General features: G+C 41.3%; 1 pseudogene; it reads left to right on the top strand.

Moving 5' to 3' along the window:
- The first annotated feature begins 5,071 nt into the window (after positions 1-5,071).
- LOC102263644 lies at positions 5,072-6,928 on the top strand (annotated as a pseudogene).
- The last annotated feature ends 621 nt before the right edge of the window (positions 6,929-7,549 follow it).

Here is a 7,549-nt window from a genome sequence, read left to right as displayed (position 1 = left end):
ATAGATTGATAATTTTGGCCGAAAAGTAAAAAGTATACAAAACAACTAAGTGAAAATTCCATAACTGAAAAACCATAATAATAAACATAAATAACCCAGTGGATTGGGCTTAACAGCAGAGTAAATGCTGTTGAAGAGAGGATTAGTAAACTTAGAGGCCAGGAGTAAATATAAATGAATGAAACATCAAAAGGCAAAAGAAGAGAGTCACAGAGGAGAGAATGGCACAGTTTAACTGCTGTATAGAACTGGCAAACCAGAAGTGCAGGAAGGAAAGACGGGGGTAGAAGCAATATTTGACATGAAAAGGCTAATTTACCAAAGCTAATGAAAAAATAAACACACAAATTCAAAAAACACTATGAATTATAAACAGAAACCTCAGGAAAATTAAGGCTGGTATGTAGGTGAGGGTTGAGGAGGTGGTAACTGTCTCTTCACCATCCTCAAGAGACATGAGGTCAATTTAGGGCATTGCAAAAGCCTTAATGAAAATAAAGCTGAAGCAAATTCAACACATGGCAAGAAATGGAGGAAGTATAGTGTTGGCAAAAGAAAGGAAGGAAAGGAGAAGGAGAAAAGCTAACTCCAAAGGAAAAGAGAATTAGAAAGTTTATGAATAAAATCCCAGAACTAAAATTCTAGACAATATGATCATAAATGACCTCATGGCAGAAGAATCCAATGGCACATGAGAAAGATGCGGAAGTACTGGCTGGTTAGGGGATACAGGTATCCATACAGGTATGGGTAGATTTTAGAAGTAAAAAAAAAAAAGTATAGTAAATAGAAAATAGAAACTAATATAGTAGGGGAAAGTCTTAAAAGTAATTCCAATAAATATCAAGAGGTTAAACTTACCAATAAAAGATGAGAACTCTATGATTTGAATGAAATTATGAGACACACATAAAAACAAATACCAGCTAAATATGAATATATCTATATATATAAAAAGCCTAAGCGACTGGCTGGCCAGCTGGCCATTTGACCAGCCAACCAGTAGCTATGACGTGCACTGACCATCAGGGGGCAGACGCTCAATGCATGAGCTGCCAAGCTGCAGTTCTCTGGTGATGCGCCCGGAACCAGAGAGGAGGGAGCCTGGTCCTAGGTGCGTCACCTGAGAACCGCCCTCTCACAATCTGGGACCTCTCGAAGGATATCGAAGATCCAGTTTCGGCCCAATCCCCTCAGGCCAGGCCAAGGGACCCCACTGGTGCATGGACATATAGGCCTCTAGTCTATATATAATGACAAAAAAGTATGCTACAATTGGTTAAAAAAAAAAAGTTAGTAGAACATGAACTATCAGTACCATAAAGTGCTTTTTAAAAAATATATTTTATTGATTTTTTACAGAGAGGAAGGGAGAGGGATAGAGAGTTAGAAACATCGATGAGAGAGAAACATTGATCAGCTGCCTCCTGCACACCCCCTACCAGGGATGTGCCCGCAACCAAGGTACATGGCCTTGCCCAGAATCGAAACTGGGACCCTTCAGTCCGCAGGCCGACGCTCTATCCTCTGAGCCAAACCGGTTAGGGCAGTAACATAAAGTTTTATACATGAATATCACAGACTCTAGTAGTGTAATATAACTTCAGGAAGAAATAGTAAATCAATCATTAAAATTAAAGATTTTAACATAACTTTTAAAAAATACACAGACGAAGTTAACAAAAATAAATAGAAATATCAAAAATCTGAATGAGACAAGTAATGAGCTAAACGTACTATATGTAGAATTATATTCCCAACCAACAGAAAATCATAAGCTTTTTAAACAAATATAGAACATACATCTATCCTATATAATAAAAGCCTAATATGCTAAGTGTCTGGTCGACCGGTCAGTCATTCAACCAATCAAAGCGTAATATGCTAATGATGTGCTAAGGCTGCTCAACTGCTAGCTATGACATGCACTGACCAACAGGGGACAGACAGTTAAGTGGTCAACCAGTCACTATGATGTGCACTGACCACCAGGAGGCAGATGCTCCAAACAGTAGGTTAACTTGATGCTGGGGTCCAGCCAATCAGGACTGAGACGGGCCAGACACGCCCTGGAGCCCTCCCGCAGTCCCTCCCCAGCTATCCAACCTCCTGCGTCTCTTGTTGGCCCTGATTGTGCACCAGTGGGGTTCCTTGGCCTGGCCTGTTCCTTCTCGCTATCCGGGACTCCTCAGGGGATGTTGGAGAGCGGATTTCAGCCAGATCCCACAGGGGAGCACCACTCAGCCAGAAGCCGGGCTCACAACTGACGAGCACAGCAGCAGTGGCGGGAGCCTCTCGCACCTCTGCAGCAGCGCTAAGGATGTCCAACTTAGGCCTGGGGAGCAGGCCTACGCCGCCAGACATCCCCCGAGGGCTCCTGGACTGTGAGAGGGCACAGGCCGGGTTGAGGGACACCCCCCACAAGTTTTCGTGCACCGGGCCTCTAGTATATATAAAAGCCTAAGCAACCGAACAACCAGTCGACTGGTTGCTATGATGCGCACTGACCACCAGGGGACAGACGCTCAATGCAGGAGCAGCTCCCTGGTGGTCAGTGCACTCCCACAGCCAACCTCCCGCGCTGGGCAACCTCCCGCAGTCCCTCCCCCTGGCTGGCCAGCCCTCCCATCCCCAATCAGCCATGATCGCCCAGCCAGGCCGAGGGACCCCAACCATGCACAAAATCGTGCACCGGGCCTCTAGTAATACTATAAAAGAAACCTCAACAAATTCCAAAAAAACAATATCATATAGACCAAGTTCCCTAACCATGAAACAAGAAATTTAAAACTTTGTTTTTTATTACTGAAAACTACAACCCCTATATAGTTAGAAACTAAATTACATTTTTTTCTTTTTTGGCAGGAGGATGGTGGGGGGACTCTGGTTTCATCTTTCTACCAACAGACAAAGATCTGCCCTGTCCAATCGGAACTGCAAAATTATATTTTTAAGTAACCATTGTATTTTTAAAAGTGTAAAGGAGAGTCCTTACAAATGATTAATAGGAAAACACTACATGTCAAAAACTGTGGAGCCCTAGCCGGTTTGGCTCAGTGGATAGAGTGTTGGCCTGTGGACTGAAAGGTCCAAGGTTCAATTCCGGTCAAGGGCATATGCCCAGGTTGAAAGCTCCATCTCCAGTGGGGGGTGTGCAGGAGGCAGCCGACTAATGATTCTCTCTAATCACTGATGTTTCTATCTCTCTCTCCAGCTCCCTTCTTCTTTAAAATCAATAAAATATATATTTTCTTTAAATTGTGAAATAAATTAAATTGTGGAATAAAGAAAAAAACAGTATTTAGAGGGAAGTATATCATTTTTTTAAATAATTTTTTAGAGAGAGAGAAAAACATCCACTGGTTGTTCCACTTATGCATTCATTGGTTGATTCTTATATGTGTCCTGACTGGGGAACAAACCTACAACCTTGGTGTGTCAGGACAATGATCTAACCAACTGAGCAATCCAGCCAGGGTCTGTATCATTTTAAATATACTTTATTTCTAATATATTTTTTAGGAGATAAAATTGTTCATAATGAATAGGCCAACCATCCAATTCAAGAAGTTAGAAAAAGTTACAGAGCAAGCCCAAAGGGAAAACTAAAGGAGAACCATGTAGATCCTATGAGAGCTAAGGAAATAATAAGAAGAAAATAATAACATTATTATTAAGAAGAAGAATATTATTATTATTAATAACAGGAATCAAAATCACAAAAGAAGCCTAGCTGTTTTTTCTCAGTGGTTAGAGCTCATCCCGCGGACCTAAGGGTCCAGGGTTTGATTCCTGGTCTAGGGCACATACATACCTCAGTTGCAGGCTCAATCCCTGGCCTGGCCCAGGTTGGGGCCCATGCAGTAGACAATCAATTGATGTGTCTCTCTCACATCTGTGTTTCTCCCCCCGCCTTCCCCCACTCCTGCTTCCACTCTCTCTAAAAATCAACAGAAAAACCACCTCAGGTAAAGATTTAAAAAAAAATTGTAAAAGATTCGTTGGCTCTTACACTCTGTGGAGATGTCCATGGTCAACTATATGATCTTGCAAAATTTTATATCCTTTATAACAAAAGCCTAATATGCTAAGTGTCCGGTCGTCCAGTGATCTGTTCAACCAATCAAAGCATAATATGCTAATGATATGCTAAGGCCGCTCAACTGCTCGCTATGACATGCAAGGTTAGCTTGCTGCTGGGGTCCGGCAGATTGGGACTGAGTGAAATAGACCAGACATGCCCTAAAGCCCTCCTGTGGTCCCTCTCCGGCTGGCCAACCTCCCATGTCCTCCCTGACCCCGATCATGCACCAGTGGGGTCTCTTGGCCTGGCCTGTGCCCTCTCGCAATCTGGGCTGAGGGACTCCCCCCGCCTTGATGCACGAATTTTGTGCACTGGGCCTCTATTATTTTTAAAAAATAAAAATAAATATAGGAAATCATATCACCCATTTGTACTTAAGGTCATGGGTTTGATTCCCAGTCATGGCACATACCCAGGTTGCAGGTTCAATCCCCAGTCCAGGCCAATGTGGGAGGGAGGCAGCTCACATTATAAATCCTCACCCAGTGACATATTTTTATTTGTTTTAGAGAGAGAAAAGGAAAGGGAAAGAGATAGAAAAACATTGATTGGCTGACCTTAAGTACAAATGGGTGATATGATTTCCTATATTTATTTTTATTTTTTAAATATATCTTTATTGATTTCAGAGAGGAAGGGAGGAGAGAGAGATAGAAACATCAGTGATGAGAGAGTATCATTGATTGGCTGCCTCCTGCACACCCCACACTGGGATCAAGCCTCCAACCTGGGCATGTGCCCTGACCTGGAATCGAACCATGACCTCCTGATTCACAGGTCAATGCTCAACCACTGAGCCACGCCATCTGGGCTCCCCGTTATTTCTTTATCTGGAGATTAGCATGATCCGTGCCTTGAAAGTTGATAGAATTTGCCTCTAAAACCACCAGGGCCTGGTGTTCTCTTTGTTGGAAATTGTTTACTGCTTCCATGTTTAAAACCTTCCTATTATGAAATAATTATAGATTCACAGAAAGTTGCAAAAACATGTACTGGAAGATCCTGTGCACCCTTCACCCAGTTTTCCTGAATGGTAACATCTTGCTTAACTATAGTACAATATCAAAACCAGAAAACTGGCCTTGACCAACCCACACGGCTATTCAGATGTCACCAGTTTGCATGCACACATATGTGGGCTGATGTGTGTGCACTCCGATGCAGCTTTATCACATGTGAAGATTTGTGTAACCATTACCACAATCAAGATACAGAACTGTCCCATCACCACAAGGCTCCCTCCTACTACCCTTGATAGCCATAACCACCTCCCCATTTCTAATCTCTGGCAATCATTAATTCGTTCTGTAATTTTGTTAACTCAAGGATATTATAGAAATGGAATCATACAGTATGTAACCTTTCAAGATTAGTTTTTGGGTGTTTTTTTTTTTAACTCAGCATAATTCCCTTGAGTTCTATCCAAGCTATTTTATGTATCAATAGTTTGTTCCTTCCCATTGCTAAATAAGTAGTATTCAGTGGTATGGATGTACCGTAGATTCAACCATTGAGGACATTTTAGCTGTTTTCAGTTTTTGGCAATTACAAGTAGAGCTAGCACAAACCATCGTGTATAGTCTTTTGTTTTGTGAATGTAATTTTTATTTCTCTGAGATAAATGCTCAAGAGGACAATTTTAATCATTATAAGATTGTTTGCCTTGCCCTAACCGGTTTGCCTCAGTGGATAGAGCGTCGGCGGATTGAAGGGTCCCAGGTTGAATTCTGGTCAAGGGCATGTACCTTTGTTGCGGGCACATCCCCAGTTGGGGGTGTGCAGGTGGCAGCTGATCGATGTTTCTCTCTCATCGATGTTCCTGATTCTCTATTCCTCTCTCTTCCTCTCTATAAAAATCAATAAAATATATATTTTTAAAAAGATTATTTGCTTTTTTTTCTTGAGTCGATTTTAGTTGTTTATATTTTCTAGAAATTTGTTCATTTCATACAAATTTAGAATTAATTGGCATAAAGTTTATGATAGTTTTATTTTTTAAATCTACGTTTCCCTTTTTATGTATAATATTTATCTGTGCTTCTCTTTTCATTCTCATTAAACCTTATTAAGTATGTGTCTATTCTGTCAGATTGTCAAAACAAACAAACAATTATTTTTCTTCCTCTTTTCCATCTGGAACCACAGAGAGTTCAGAAGAGAAGAAAAAGATGGTTCCTGCTATGACAGAAACCCGTAAGAAAGAGAGAAGAAATTTTACAGAGCTGAAGATGAAGCATCAAGAAAGAAGGTTACCCAAGACATGTTTCCAAAGGCAAGGAGGAAACTAATCTATGAAAAAAAAAACTAAGCACTATCACAAGAAATATAGGCAGAAGTACAGACTGAGATTCAAATGGCCAGGATGGCAAGAAAAGCTGGCAACTTCTGTGTACCTGCGGAACCCAAATTAGCATTTATTGTCAGAATCCTAGTAGTATAGATGGTGTGAGCTCATAAGTCTGAGTGTTGGCAGGTCCTTTGCCTTCGCCAGATCTTCAATGGTACCTTTGTTAAGCTCAACAATTAACATATTTTGGAAGGGGTACCAGAACTTGAAGTAGGTTAATGAATTGATCTACAAGCATAATTATGGCTAAATCAACAAGAAGCGGATGCCCTGACATAACACATTGATCAGCATCCCTCATGCATCATCTGCACGGTGGATCTGTTTCATGCGCTCTATGCTGTTAGAAAACGCTTCAAAGAAGCAACTTCCTGTGACTCTTCAAGTTATTTTCTCCAACAGGTGGAATGAAGAGAAAGACAACCTATTTTGTAGAAGGGGGAGGTGCTGGCAACAGGGAACACCAGATCAGCAGTCTTATTAGAAGGATGAACTAAGGTATCTACCACGATTATTTTTGTATCCTGATCAGTTAGTAAACAGTAATTGCTTTCAAGTTGGAAAAAAAAAGAACACAATTTTTAAAAAATAAGTTTTTATTGATTTTTAGATAGAGAGGAAGGGAGAGGGAGAGGGAGAGGGAGAAGGAGAGGGAGAGAGGGAGAGAGGGGGAGAGAGAGAGAGAGAGAGAGAGAGAGAGAGAGAGAGAAACATTGCTGTGAGAGAGAAATATCAATCAGCTGCCTCTCACACAAGCCCTGACTGGGGACTGAACCTGAACCCTGGGCATGTGCCCTGATCAGGAATCTAACCAGTGACCTTTCTGTTCATGACGACACTCAACCAACTGAACCACACTGGCCAGGGCAGCACACAATATTTGACTTTGGTTCTATTTAATTGATTTCTACCCTTAATTATTTTGATTATTATATTCTTTTTTTCGTTATTATATTCTTTTTTTAAATATATATTTTATTGATTTTTTACAGAGAGGAAGGGAGAGGTATAGAGAGTTTGAAACATCGATCAGCTGCCTCCTGCACACCCCCTCCTGGGGATGTGCCCGCAACCAAGGTACATGCCCTTGACCGGAATCGAACCTGGAACCCTTCAGT

This window comes from Myotis brandtii, unplaced genomic scaffold (assembly GCF_000412655.1).
Source record: "Myotis brandtii unplaced genomic scaffold, ASM41265v1 scaffold456, whole genome shotgun sequence".
Classification (NCBI taxonomy): Eukaryota; Metazoa; Chordata; class Mammalia; order Chiroptera; family Vespertilionidae; genus Myotis; species Myotis brandtii.
Note: the sequence above shows the minus strand (reverse complement) of the source record. Positions and strands in the feature narration are given on the sequence as shown.